Genomic DNA, 14,335 nt, shown 5'->3' with positions numbered 1-14,335 from the left:
GTTTTATTTTTGTGTACAGTATCGACTAGGTGATTAGCCCTGAAGTATTGCATTATTCTCATATGTTTTTTAGGACATGGGATAATAAAATCATAGAATAATCTCAAAAATTAATTCATAAATTGAGGGAAATGCCTTGTAGTGAAATACCTATGGTATGCATTTTGTTTACTATACTGTGGTTGGCTCTGACAGAAACTAGTGAGTACAAAATGAAGCCTAAGGCCCAAATTTACATCTGTGAAGAGTATTAACACCTGGAATAAAATAATGAAGTTGGACTCTATATTTCAGAAGTCATTTTGACAAAAACTAGATACTGTTTGGAGAATACACTATTGCTAAATTCTTCAACAATTCAAATGATGATGATTTATGGACTAATATACTCAAGAGATTAGAATAAATAATCTAATGGTCCCATCTCACCTTGAATTCTTCACATTCTTCTTTACAGCAAGAAGAATGTTACAAAGATTAAAATACCAATGGATAAGATTGTCACACCCTTATTTGCTTATACAGGGATATATATAGCCCCATCTCTAACTCCTCATTGCTGTGGTAAATCTTAATCTGGTAAAGGAAGAAGCTGCCTGTCTCTTGCAATAAGCAAAAGGACAAAAAGGGAGAAAAATGTTCCAACCTTCTTCCTCTCTCATGCAAGACTAGATGAGGACAGTCACAAGGACCCGTGAGCTTCTCACTAATGGAAGAGGACATTTGGGCTCAAGGCAGGAAAACACCCTTCAAAAGTCATGAAAAAGTCTGCAGCAAACTGTGACACTGCTGCATTTTGCCTTCTGAGGGTTGTGCTTTTACAAACCAAACACAGCATCTCCCGCTTCAGGAGCTCTGTATAGTCACACACTGTGTCTCCACGCTCCTAGAGTTCCATGCTGTGAGGTGCTAAACGCCCCTCACAACTCTGAAAGATGCACAGTGTGCAGCACTGAAACCTAAGGACTCAGTCTGGGTAGCCAAATTTCAGTGACGGTGCTGTGCAAATTTTCCAAAAGCCACATTTCTGAAGTCCTTGAAACAGAGTTGAATATACAGTCACGGACCCTATTAAAGCCTTTTATGGGTAAACAGAAGATTTCCTACCATTTAGAGCACAGTAACAACTGAAAACACACATTAGATTAAGAGAATGTTTTCCTGGCAGTTATACATACAGAAAACAGACAAATAATCACTCCCTATTGTCGATTAAACAAGCCAGTATATCAAAGATATTTCTTTTTACACTAATACAATGGCTGACAAGCACTTAGCCTTGGGATCGCCTACTGAGCCACAGTTTAACTTGCAAAGGTGCCAGGTTTTCCTTAGAATGATCTTTAAGGCTGCTCAGACAAATCAGAGGCACTGATGGTTCAGTAAGCCTGTAATTGCCCACTGACCATCTTCCGTGAGGTGTTTAGAACATTGATCTTTTTCTTTCTTGCCACAAGTATAATCGCTTTCCTTATAAAAGCAATTTTAAGCCTCAAACTTACATTAAATAAAAAAATAACTTCGGGCTCGTTTGAGTTCCCTTTTCCCATTGCTAGAATACTACCTGTAAGGCAAGCTACTCAGTTAAAAGTATTATAAAGAAATATACAAAAGTAGTACAAAGAAGGCATTGCTTCATACGGCTGTGCATATATACACACACAAGTAAAACACACATCACATACACACTGCCTGAAGGAGCACAGAACAGCAAAATAGAGCCCATCTACCACATCTAACTGTTCACAGATGGTTCAAAACATCCATGACTAAACATGACTGGGGCTATCAGACTTGCCATTTAACTATAGCATAGTGTCACATACAAGAATGTCAAAACCAAAATTTGTTCTTGAGATACTTTTGAGATTCAAAGTTCATTTTTTTCCTTTTCTGCTTTAATATCCCTCAGTTTCCCACCTCCTAGGTAAAAAAAGTGTGGAGGAAAAAGGCACAAATTTATTTCTTAAATTATTTTAATAATAATTTGTATCCCTTTCTCTGATGTTAAAAAAAATAATATTGAGAGATGGCACAGAGGAAACAGAAATACCCCAAAATATCAAAATGAAAGAATTCTATTGGAAATCAAATGAAAAATATATTCATGTTCTTGTTCAGTCACTTTAAATATCTGGGGATTATTGTCTCTGGTTATTCTTACAGAGCTCCTCCACAAGTCTGATTAAACAACTGTTGATTTTCAGCCTTCACTGTAATTCCTTAATGCATGGCTTTGAAAGTTTCTTGATCTTTGTGAGATGCTGAGTATTTGCAGGTTAGAATGCAGGTAAGATACCGGCTCCATGCTCATATCAATCTTTAGGCAGAACAAAAGTAATTGGGACAGCAAGTCAACCACAGAAAACACTAATATAGTAATGAAGCCTTATTTTTAAAAAGTCACTTCTACCTTCTTGTAGCACATTTTTGCATCTCATTCACACAGCAGCAAAATTAGATCAATATTAGAGTAACATTAAAATGCTTGAAGATTGAGGTCCTATGGGAGATAACAGATTCACTCTTTCAAAACTCATAGCTTAACATTAGGACAGACACTGTGACTAAAGATTGTGTAAGATTTGAACAATTTGAACACCCTACAGAGATTTTGTCACACTTGTAACTGTGTGTGAAGACATTACCTCTCAAGGTCAGAAGTATCAGACTTCTCTCCCTAAAAGTTTCTTTAGTGAAATAGCCCAAGAGCGGTATGAAAGCAGAAGGTAATTATTGAAGTGTCTTCACCCAGATGGATGTTTGGAAAGACATAAATTCCCCTTGCTCTAGACCTTTGCACTGTGTGCTCAGTGTTCACAATCACCTCTGTCAAATCTGTCTGCCATATGTTGGGAATTAGAGAGTCCTGAAAATTCAGCAACTCTGACATCACGCCACAAGTTGTCACTGATACAGAGGCTAAACAGAGATTTTATGAATGCACATCTGTGAAGCATGGAATCATTGATTCATAAGTTGGTACATCAAAGTTAGGTAGGTGTTAATGGAAAAACATTGGAGCTTTAACAGATGCCCATCTCTGGAAATACTGGCAGGACTTCGTATCTGCCATTCTTATGTTTGGGTGATGTTCATGTAAACTGAGTATTTGGGAATCTTATGGGAAAGTGTTATATACTGGATATGTTACTGGCAATGCACATTTTTAAAGGTTTATATGTAGCAATAACGTATGATATAAACCATGTATGATATAAACGTATATAAACACACATTCATTTCCCTATGTTTATTTTTATTTGGGTTTTTGTTTGTGGGGTTTTTTTAAGTGAGCTTGGTATTATGGACACATTTACCATTGAGAGACTCTCATATATATTGCCAGAGATTTTACTCACAGTCATAAGAACTGCTCCAGCCAAAACTAGTTCAGTATCTTGTTAGTGTCCTGACAGTGGACAAAATTTGATGCCTAAAGAATGTAAGAACAGGGCAAGTACACCACTGTACTTCTCTTCAGAATGATTTCCCCAGGTCTCACAGTCTGTAGCTTGAATGCTTCCTGAGCCAGAGATGTTTTTCAAATATTGAGCTGCTATCCGTTTTCTTGCTCAAGGGACTTCTCCAGTCTCCCAGTTTCACAGCTTAGCTTCACATTGGATAAAGAATCTCCTTTCACTTTGAACCTAGCAACTGCTAGTTTCAAGTGATGCTTCTCTAGTTCTTTTACTGGAGGTGGTAGTGAATAAGCGATCCCTCTTCAGCCTCTCCACGATACTTGCTATGGAAATCAAAATCACTACTCACAACAGCAAAAGGGCCAGGAACCAAACACACATCATGATCTAAGTCTGCTCATTTGACATCCTGGTTGAGGAACTTGGCATGCAGCTTTTCCAGATTGTTTCCTGAACCCAGTCTTTCTGAAGAACAGCTGTACTGGAGTCATATACTGGAGTAGTATAATCCAACAACTTGTCATTGTCAGTAGCTACAACAGGATGCTTAGGGAAAAGCATAAAGATATGCCAAGCATTTCTCTCTCACATGTTTTTAGCTTCTAGTAATCTTTACTTCCAACCTGATGTAGTAGTAATTGTGATGATATCAATAGATTCATTATTCTAGATCCAGAAGCACTTCATACACTGTGGGTCGCCATAACCAGTTTATGGCACAAAGAAGAGACACACGTAGCTGGCAGATGAGAGCAGAACCAGTACTCCTGAATGCAGAGCTGTCTGGTTTTGCTGCACTGCGCAGTTAGCTGTGCACAGCTTAACCAGGGGCAGGGGGATGCCAAGGGGAGAGAGACAGATAGATGATAGATAATTTTTGTTTAGAAGAAACTACTTTGTGCACATGAATATGATTTTTTGCTTTTATGCAGGGTAGATCAGTTCTGAGGGATCTAAAAATGTGCAGAATTCATTGTTTCAAACTCAGCATTAACTTGCAGAATTACAGGAACCAATAAATACTTTTTAATACGTCCAACTTACTCATGCAACCACTTTGTGCACAGGCATAAAAATATTACAGGGTTTGAATTCTCATAATCAACTTTAAAATAGGAGCAACCCATGTAATTGACAGTACTGAAGAAGAGCTTGCTAGCACATTCACACTGAATGAGACACTGGTAAGAAACTTGGTACAGAGCTTGTCCAGGAGACCATAATTCCACAGGAACGTTACTTACAGTGAACCTCATTAAAAGTTGTTCACATTCAAAGGGTAAGTCTTAGTTGTCAATTCTAAACTGCCATATTTACCATCTGGGGTGCACAGCTCTCCGACAATTTTGTACTCTATCTATTGGCACTTGATTTTTTTAAAAATATCACTAAGCAATATTTTACAAGCATTTGCATTCTCAGCATAGCTGTACCCATAGTCAAAGTCGATGTGCTTTGTACCTTCTGGGAAAAAAAACAGCTTCAGCATTTCTTGCAGCTCTATTTAATCTAAAAATACATATTTTTAAACCACAAGTCCCTTTTTGTTACTGGATAGAAAAATGTCAGAACTGAGAAAATTGGCATTTTAAAAAAATTCTGTTGGATTTTTCAGGAGTTTTGATAATCATTATAGAAAGCTTGCAAATTATATCAAGAAAAGAAGTCCCTGGAGTTAATCAGAAATAACTCCACTGTAATATTTGCCAAAGAAACTTACTTTTTTATGTGTTCATATAAAGAAACAAACCTAAAGATCCCTGCTGGAGGTAAATTTTAACTGCCACTAATGTTGATAAAGAATTTCTCTATCTTGCTATTCAGTTCTTTTTCACAACACTTTTTTTACATCCATCTAAAGCTGGCTTGCTACAGCTCATCAGGATTCATAAGAAACAACAGACATACAAACTTTGTAAATCAGAACTCATTTTATTCATGCTGTGTGCACTTTAGTTGTAAAATATTAAAGTAGGACCCATAGATCGGTGAACAGTTAAAGAAGAAACTACAAAAACCTCAAGCAAGTAGACTCTGCTCAAATCAATTACACAAACTTTAGGGCCCAGAGTATAATGGACTTATATATAATTTGCATAAGTTTTCCCTTTTGTCAGTGATACTCTCATCTAAGCCGTCCCACTGAAAGGCCTCACCTATAGTCTAATCCACCATGGCACCTGTATTTTCAGCAATTCCTTGATGTTCATAGATGTGGTACAGATCAGTTCCTTAACAGGAAATTTTCATCCTTCTTCCACACAAAAAAATTGAATCCTCCTTATTTATCAGAGTCCAGCATTGATTCCTTAGTGAACATAAATATTCAACTGAACAAATCTACTGCTGCCACTGGAAATTTGCCAGTGGAGGTGGAAAAGTTTGGCCAAAAGTGGTCAAATTCTGTAGCATCCTGCCCTCCACATAGGGAGCCTCCCAAAGAAGGCAACGGAAATTGGCACCATGTTAAATTTCTCCTGCTCATTCTTTCACACCCTGAATCAACCGTTCCACCAAAGCAAGAGTGAGCAAAAGCACCATAAAGTCAGTCTTTGGAGTTCACTGTGTCACAGCCAGGCTGACAAAGGCCTTAAATGCCATATGGAGCCAGAAGACAGTGTAGCATTTTAGAGACTAGCTCTAGTATACCTCAAAGTGTTCAGCATTTAGCAGTATGAACCTCTTTATAGACGAGGCAAGAAAGAAATCAGAATCAACTTGGAGTTTTCATCCTTCCCTGTGATCTTCCCATTTTGGGAAGTAGTGGCCGTTGTTGTTGTTTTGGGGCAGGGGAGAGTGCAGGGGAGCAGATAGTTACACATGAAACCGATCAAGAGGAACATCAGGTTTATGTTCCACAAAAACAGCAGAATGTTTCTATGACAGAGTCAAGTGCCACCTACACAGAGAAGGAGACTGTTCGTGAGGCTGTACCACAAGAGGTGGTCTCCTTACACTTAATAACATATTGGTGAAAACACAAGAGGCCTGAGAGAGAGGCTGCCTGGGTGGGGTACCAGAAGCAGAGCAACCTGGCCATACAGCAAGGTACCAAGCTACTAGACAGTCCTCAGCACCACTGCTGCTGCAATAATTGGGCTATATTTGAGTATCATGTGATGCCTTTAACAGGAAAGATGACTTTTTTGCCATGGGCACCCCACCCATAGGTATCCTGTCCCAAGTGAGATGCAAGACTGGAGCAGTAAGAGGTGGATGAAATGAAAGTGCTAATAGTCATCAGGAATTCTAAGCATGAAGAATAGTGTGAGTGGACTTTGCTGTGTATAGAATCATAGAATAATCTGTGTTGGAAGGAACCTTTAAAAGTCATCTAGCCCATCATCATGCAATGAGTAGGGACATCTTCAGCCAGACCAGGCTGCTCAGAGCCCCGTCCAACCTGACCTGGAATGTTTCCTGGGATGGGGCATCTACCACCTCCCTGGGCAGCCTGTTCCAGTGTTTCACCAACTACACTGTCAAAAATTTCTTCCTAATATCTAGTCTGAATCTGCTTTCCTTTAGTTTAAAACCATTACTCCTTGTCCTATCGCTACAGGCCCTACTAAAAAAGTTTGTCCCCATCTTTCTTATAAGCCCATTTCTAGTCCTTAGCCTGAAAATTTAAGGAACGTAGCAACATCCCCCCTTATATTAATTTAGGCACTTATTTTTTGGAAAGAAAAAAAATAAATGTTTCTTGGTTTCCTGAAATCACTAATAGCCAAGCTTGAATTTCAAGTCAGAAGCTGTATTTTTTGTGCAGTCAGTCCTACCACCCAACAAAGAACTGAGTATCCATCCTCCTTTGGATTACTTCTGTTTGATATCATCAATTTGTTCAGTGTATCCCTTAAACTGTACTACTGGTCAGAAAATCATGACTGAAATGACACCTTTTCTAAAGCCCAAGGCAGGCTGATGAACAAATCAAAGACAGGAATGTGTCTACTAAGATCCATATTCTGCAGGCACTGACTTAACTGTATCAAATTTACTCATAAGCAGTTAACTGGGACTAAGGTTCAAGAAGTCACTTAGGTGAATAAAGGATTCACAATAACAGGGTAGTCTCAATTACCTGAATAATTTTTGATTCCCTATCAGGGCTGAATGTAATCTTTTTTTTTATCTATAATTTAAGTATGATTTTATTAATGTAGGAAATCAGTCTACTCATTCAGCAGGAAAGCTCCCATTCATTTTTATAAGCTTTGAGTTTGTGTTCCTGTTCATTGTATGTTAACTATGTACTTACCAAAAGGCTTACAATTTTCAAATTTAGAGAACAGACCTGCAGAGTCAGAGCATGATTGAGGCTGGAAGACCACCAGGTCCCACCACCCTACTCAGAGCAGGGTGGACTACAGCAAGTTGCTCAGGTTTTGAGGATCTCTAAGAATGGAGACTCCACAACCTTTGAGCAACCTAGTCCAGTGTTTGACCACAATTCAAAAGCAAAGCAGACTGTTCTTATGTTTAAATGGAATTTTCTGTAATTTCCTGTACTTCAGTTTGCAGCCATTTCCTCTTGTCTTGTTCTCTTGTCCTGGGAACTACTGGGGAGAATCTGGCTCTATCTTTTTTTTTCTCCCATCAGATATTTATACACCTTGATAAGTTACCCTTGAGCCTTCTCTTTTCCAGGCTAAATGGTCCCAGCTCTCAGCCTTTCCTTGTATAACAGATGCTCCAAGCCCTTACTCATCTTCATGGTCCTTCACTGGATTTGCTCCAATATGGCCATTTTTCTCTTGGAACACAGAACCCAGGACTGGGGCATAGCGCTCCAGATGTGGCCTCACCAGCGCTGACTAAATAAGGATCATCTCTCTCAGCCTTGCAACTCCATTTCTAATGCAGCCCAGGATGTTGTTGGCATTCTAGCTGTAAGGGTGCATTTCTGGCTTGTTGCCCACCAGGAGGCCCACCTCAGTCCTTTTCACCATCACATTTTCTTCTGATTTCATATTCCAAATTTCTGTCTTAAAATGCAAGCACCAATAAACGTCTTATCTGTTCATGACCTGCGTTACCTGTAGCACTCTTTAACCTCAAAGTGGCTAAAAACTTGAATGTGAACTAAGTCAGTGAAGATGCTTTTAAAAAGTCTAGTATAGCTACAGTTACAAGAACAAAACAATACAAGAGTAATTTTTATTATACAGTTAATTGTCACGTGAAGCAGTAAGGCCCTCTATATGGTTATAAGTGTATCTGCATGGTAATGTTTACATGGCAAGTTCATGCACTAGGCTGAGTAGCTGGTGCTAATAAAACAGGCATATCTAGTTCTATCAGCTAAAGATCCATTGATAGATGAACATATTTTCCTGGAACAATAATTCCTAGGACTTACTCCCCTCCTTGCCCCCAAATTAGTTTCACAGATAAGAGTCCTTATCCAGAAAGCAACAAGGGAAACGTACAGAGAATACAATAGCAAGGTCAGGGGAAAATGAACATTCATCCTTATTTGCTTCAGTTTTAGGAAACCAATGTTTCCTAGATGCTTCAGTGTACTATGTGGATGATCCACTGCAGTGTATTTTAATACTCAAATCACCATAGATGTGAAAGAACTGTCACAATACCACCAGCAGAGCTGTTTGGTTATCCAGACTTATTCCCATTCCATTGGGAACATCTGGAACTAGGAACCAATGCAAACAGAAATACAGCAGCATGAAATTTTCTCCAACAGATGTTTAAATGGAGAACAGAATAGAAAATACAGATGTCTAACAATGAGGATATTTAATTTACAGAATATACTGTGCCAGATGCTTGCGTTCCTCTATTTTTGGCCACTCCCTACAGAAAGTTAATATTGCTCTATCCAGCCACAGATCCCATAACTGAATCTTGGAGCAACTTTAGCTATGAATTCAGAGCCCTAGAAATAGTCTTGTGAGCTCTCCAGCCAAAACCATTACTAGCAGCTCACTTTTTCCCATGACCCCTTCCCCCAAATACTACAGTAATCCCAAAACATTTATTTCATAGAACAGTTTCAGTCTTACAGAATATTTCAAAACCACAGGACTTTGGTTCCTAAGTGCTCTGGAAAAGTCAACTCACACATGTTTCTTTGCTAGCTTCACAGTGAATAAATGTGTTTCTAATTGCTCAAAAAATAAGACAGATCTGGATTGTTGCATTCATAGTTCTGAAACTGCCACCTAGGCATGTCTGAAATAGTATTTAAGGTAATTATTAACCTGTAAGACAGAAAACAGTGTGAAGACAAATGATGACAGTTTAAAACAAAGTTAAATACTTTTTTTCTTCCCAAAGTCTTCTTTTTACTATTAAGTACACTACCAACAATCTTTTCTGTCTCAATAGATCCAGGAGGACATTATTTACAACTGATTTCCACAATTGTCAGGGACTTTGGGAAATCACATCCACTAAGAACTTCAACATAGAACAGTGGAGAGAATCTGACACTGGAGCATTTATGCAAGTGACCAGAACTGACAACCTCCCAATCACACAGTGTTACCAGAAGCAGAACTGCAGTCCATCACTGTCAAAACATTCATATACCCCTCAACACGTTTACCTAACCAGGGTTCACACCCTGCCTTGTGCTTGTACATGCATACAGGGGCTGCTTCCCACTTTTTCCACACCTCATCTACCACACCTTCCTTTTAACTATCTCATGTCTCAGACTCACTGCAATGTTTACCCTTACACCAGTGCTCTATCATTCTCATTTACCCACACTCCAGTTTCAAAATCCAGTTTCCCAAATCAAGAGTCCCTGTGCTTATGTACTCCACATCACCATTTGGGGTTTTGTCCCTCATGCTACAGAGGGAACTTGTTCCCACTAACCTTCCCAGAAAGAGCACTATTCGCGCCCCAGTCCTCTCCTATAACAAGCTTTTTTTATATCTCTCCCCATTAAGGTCCCCTTCCCTTCCAGTTCCTGCCTCTTGTGGAGGGATGCCCACGTGGGATCCTGTTTGCTGTAGACCAGCCTCTCCCCTTCGCCTAGTGATGCCCCTAAGTCTTTCTCAGCAACCCTCTAAATCCTTCCCACATACAGCTGACACTCCCATAACTTTATGAGCTTCTCACATCAATGCCACCCAGTATTCCCCAAACCCAGCTTTGCTCTGCTATTCTTTATATCCGTTCCACGGCTGTCCTTTTCCCTTGCACTCCATACAAGGTGTTACCTTCTTCTGCCCATTAGGAGACTTCATACTCAGCCTCACCAAGAATTTCCTATCAGAACGACGACTTAAAGTATATGCTTTCTGTAGCTCCCCCAGCTCTTGCTTCTCTATTTGGAGAGTTAAAGCATCTCCGAGGTTGCTAAAGCAAATGCATAGAAGACACCTGGGTTCTTCACTGTCTCTTAAACTTCCCCCTTTTCCATCAAGCTAATCTGTTGCTCACCAAAACTCCCTGAAAATTTGCAGTAGAGAAGCCAACATAGACATCAGTCTAGAGACATGACGAGCTACAGAATTTCCTCACACAATGTCAGTTTTACCAGCAAAAATCACAGTGATTGGGTTGTAGAGCTTTTGCTATATTGATACATAATACAGTCATTGTCAGAAGCTCAGAATCCAGTAAAAGCCTTTTGCTAGTAGGAAATAACAGTATTTATCACTATAAATGCCATGCACTGTACGTAGCCAAACTCTGCCTTCTCCCTTGACTTCAATGGGGGCAATTAGGTTAATGCCAATTATCTTTGCAAACCTCTCAGTTCAGTTTTTGGTACAAAACACCTGCCCTTCTGGGCATATTCTTGTGTAGAGTGTGACCGTTTTCCTTCTTCAGTTAACTGTGCTCAAGTTTAGTATCAAAAACAGCAGCCAAGATTCTTTGCTATAACCATCCTTCCCTTTCAACACTTGAAGGCTAGAGGTTACTTCAGAAATATGCTTTTGCTACTACCATTATTCTGTCCATCACAAGTTATGGTCAGTAAAGCAAAACTGAAGGCACAAACGGGGCATGCAGCCGAGCAGGCTGTGGGTTTGAAACACTTGAGAAACAGGCAAGTTTTGCACTGTAGGAAACCATTTGAAAAATCACAACAAATTTGCCATCACTGGGACATGAAAAAACAATCCAACCATACAACCAAAAAACATAAGGAACGTATTGTGTGTTGACAGTATGATCTACTGTGAGCTAAGCCTTCCTTGCGACCATATGCCGCAGAATCATCCTCTTTACCTTGCAGGAATCACCAGCTTTAGTCTTCTTTTTTTTTTAATGATAATTAAAAATAAAAACCTCCTCCAGTACAGTACAATTTCTTTTTAGCATAAATGTCATTACCTTTCACGGAAGTAGACTGAGGTATTTCACCACTTGTTTTACTCTTGCAGGGCTCTTTCCTTCTGAAGTCCTCACCACAGCTACAGACTTTTTCAGAAATGCTCCTTGTGGGAATCTTCACAGCTGAGGAAAACAACAGAATGCAGCATTTGAAAGGGATTGCTGGAGTACACAGTGCTGTCACAAACTTACTGCCAAAGAATTTGCACTGACATGTAAAAGCTAGATCAGATTCAGAGTGGGAAGTGCCAAACAACTAGAATTGTTTATTCCTCTCCTTTAATACTATCCTTTATTCTTCATTTAGATTCACTGTAGCTTTTCTTGTCCTTTTTACACACAAGGACATCCTAATTTGTGTGATCTTTGTACTCATGAAAAGAAGAGAGAATAAGACTGAGAGCCCTCCAGTTTCACTTTACCTGTAGGAGAGCAGCAAAAGCAGAGCAGCTCCACAAGGTATAACAAGCCAGGAACCAAAGGTGACGACAACACTAGAAGCGCCCTTGCTCACCAGAGCAGACTCCCAGGGGGTTTGAAGGTGGCAGGCAGCCTGGTGGTAGTAACAGGGTCCACTGACAGTCCCAAACAAGGCAAGGTAATGAACCAGATCCAGGGTCCAATCTGGGGACCCCCACAGGAGACGAGGGCAGAGACAGAGCTGGAGATAATGCTGCAACATGGGTCCAATATCTGTCCAAGAGAAAGGACTAGGAACAAGCTACCTAAAATACAGGCCCAGGATCCCGCAAGGAAGGAAGACCAGAGACAGGTATACCTGTTACATAGCTCAGGCCAGGACTGAAAGCCCCAGCCTGAGTTTAAATGGACCTCCTGGGATCACGGGCAGAAGGCGTGGGTGGAGGCCCCAGGTGAGGCTGATCAGGGACATTAAAGACTATTAGTGCCCTCACATCCCAGCCATAGTCAAAGGTTCAGTATCAGGTTATTCCTGTTGCTAGTACTCTATCTTTCTCAACAACTTAAATAATCAAACAAGGTGTACCTTCAGCAAATCTGTTCAGAGCAGTTACAGTTAGTAGTCCCTCAGGGTGGCAATACTAGTTCAGTCTGAGGTTGTGAACATCTGCTTGCGCAGCGTTGTATCCAGAGCACACATCTTGCTCATTCTGGGAGTTGAGGTTCCTACACTTAATGCCTGCTTTCTGAGAGCACTGTTTGAGAAGCCTTGGTGAGCCTCGGAGTACAGCTGCAAGGACTTTCAGCACAGGCTCTGCCCGCCCCCACCTCAGGGCTCCTGCCCCCACCTGCCTTGCCGTTGTGCTCACTCCCATCTCTTTCTCCCTTATGGAAAAAGGATTATCCCCTGCTGTCCCAGGGACTCATTCCTGCTCACGAGCAGGAACCTCAGTCTATCAGGACCATATCCTGGGAGCAGCTCAATTCTTGGCTGTTGCACTAAGTTTCCCAATAAGTGCCATAGGCATTGTGCTGCGGGACCTGGTGAGTGTTGCACTAGAAAATACATCACTCTCACAGATTATGGCTAAATTTCAGAGCATGGCCATGCTTCTCATCTTCAGGATTCAAGTAGGCCTTGGCCCTATGTGGGATGAGACCCAAGTGGGCACCATAACCCCTTTCCCTTTCTGCATTCATGATTTTATAGAGGCAGATGGGTAAAAGGAGCTGTGTGATGCACTCCACCATGTGTCTCATCCATGTGGCAAGCAGAACAGCACCTCAGCAAATACAGTGCTCCACAGCTGATGTATGACCACTGAGACAACTCACTGTGAATGCTCAAAGCTAATTCAGTTATTAAAATGGCCAAAGAGCTACCTAGAGGAAAGGCTCCAGATGTAGTTGAAGTTAAAATATGGAATAGAATCATAGCAATCATAGAACAGTTTGGTCTAGAAGTGACCTTTAGAGGTCACCTGTTGCAGCACAAACAAACTATCAAGCTGCAACAAGGCTTTTCCTGTCAGTCAGACTCTACTGTCCATGCTGCTTCTCCTTCCTCCAGAGGTTAGACCACACTACCCCTCCTCCACCCAGCCACCTCTCCCACAGTCCTTAGGGCTATTGAACCACTTAGCAAGAACGAGCAACAGCTGCACATCATCCATGTCAATCAACCCACTGATGTTGCAGCAAGGCCACAGCTGCATATTATCAATGCTAATCAACCCACTGCCTTCATTCCTCTACAGTCATCTAGGCCACCCTCCCTGTAATGAGTAGGGACATCTTCAGCCAGACCAGGCTGCTCAGAGCCCCGTCCAACCTGACCTGGAATGTTTCCTGGGATGGGGCATCTACCACCTCCCCAGGCAGCCTGTTCCAGTGTTTCACCAACCTGTCAAAAATTTCTTCCTAATATCAAGTCTGAATCTATTTTCTTTTAGTTTAAAACCATTACTCCTTGTCCTAATCCTACAGGCCCTACTAAAAAGTTTGTCCCCATTTTTTTAAAAAGCCCCCTTCAAGTGCTGAAAGGCTCCAAAAAGGTCTCCCTGGAGCCATCTCTTCTCCAGGCTGAACAACCCCAACTCTGCCAGCCTGTCTTCATAGGAGAGATGTTCCATCCCTCTGATCATCTCTGTGGCCCTCCTCTCAACCCACTCCAA

The sequence above is a fragment of the Falco punctatus genome (genome assembly GCF_963210335.1).
Source record: "Falco punctatus genome assembly, chromosome: 4".
Classification (NCBI taxonomy): Eukaryota; Metazoa; Chordata; class Aves; order Falconiformes; family Falconidae; genus Falco; species Falco punctatus.
Note: the sequence above shows the minus strand (reverse complement) of the source record.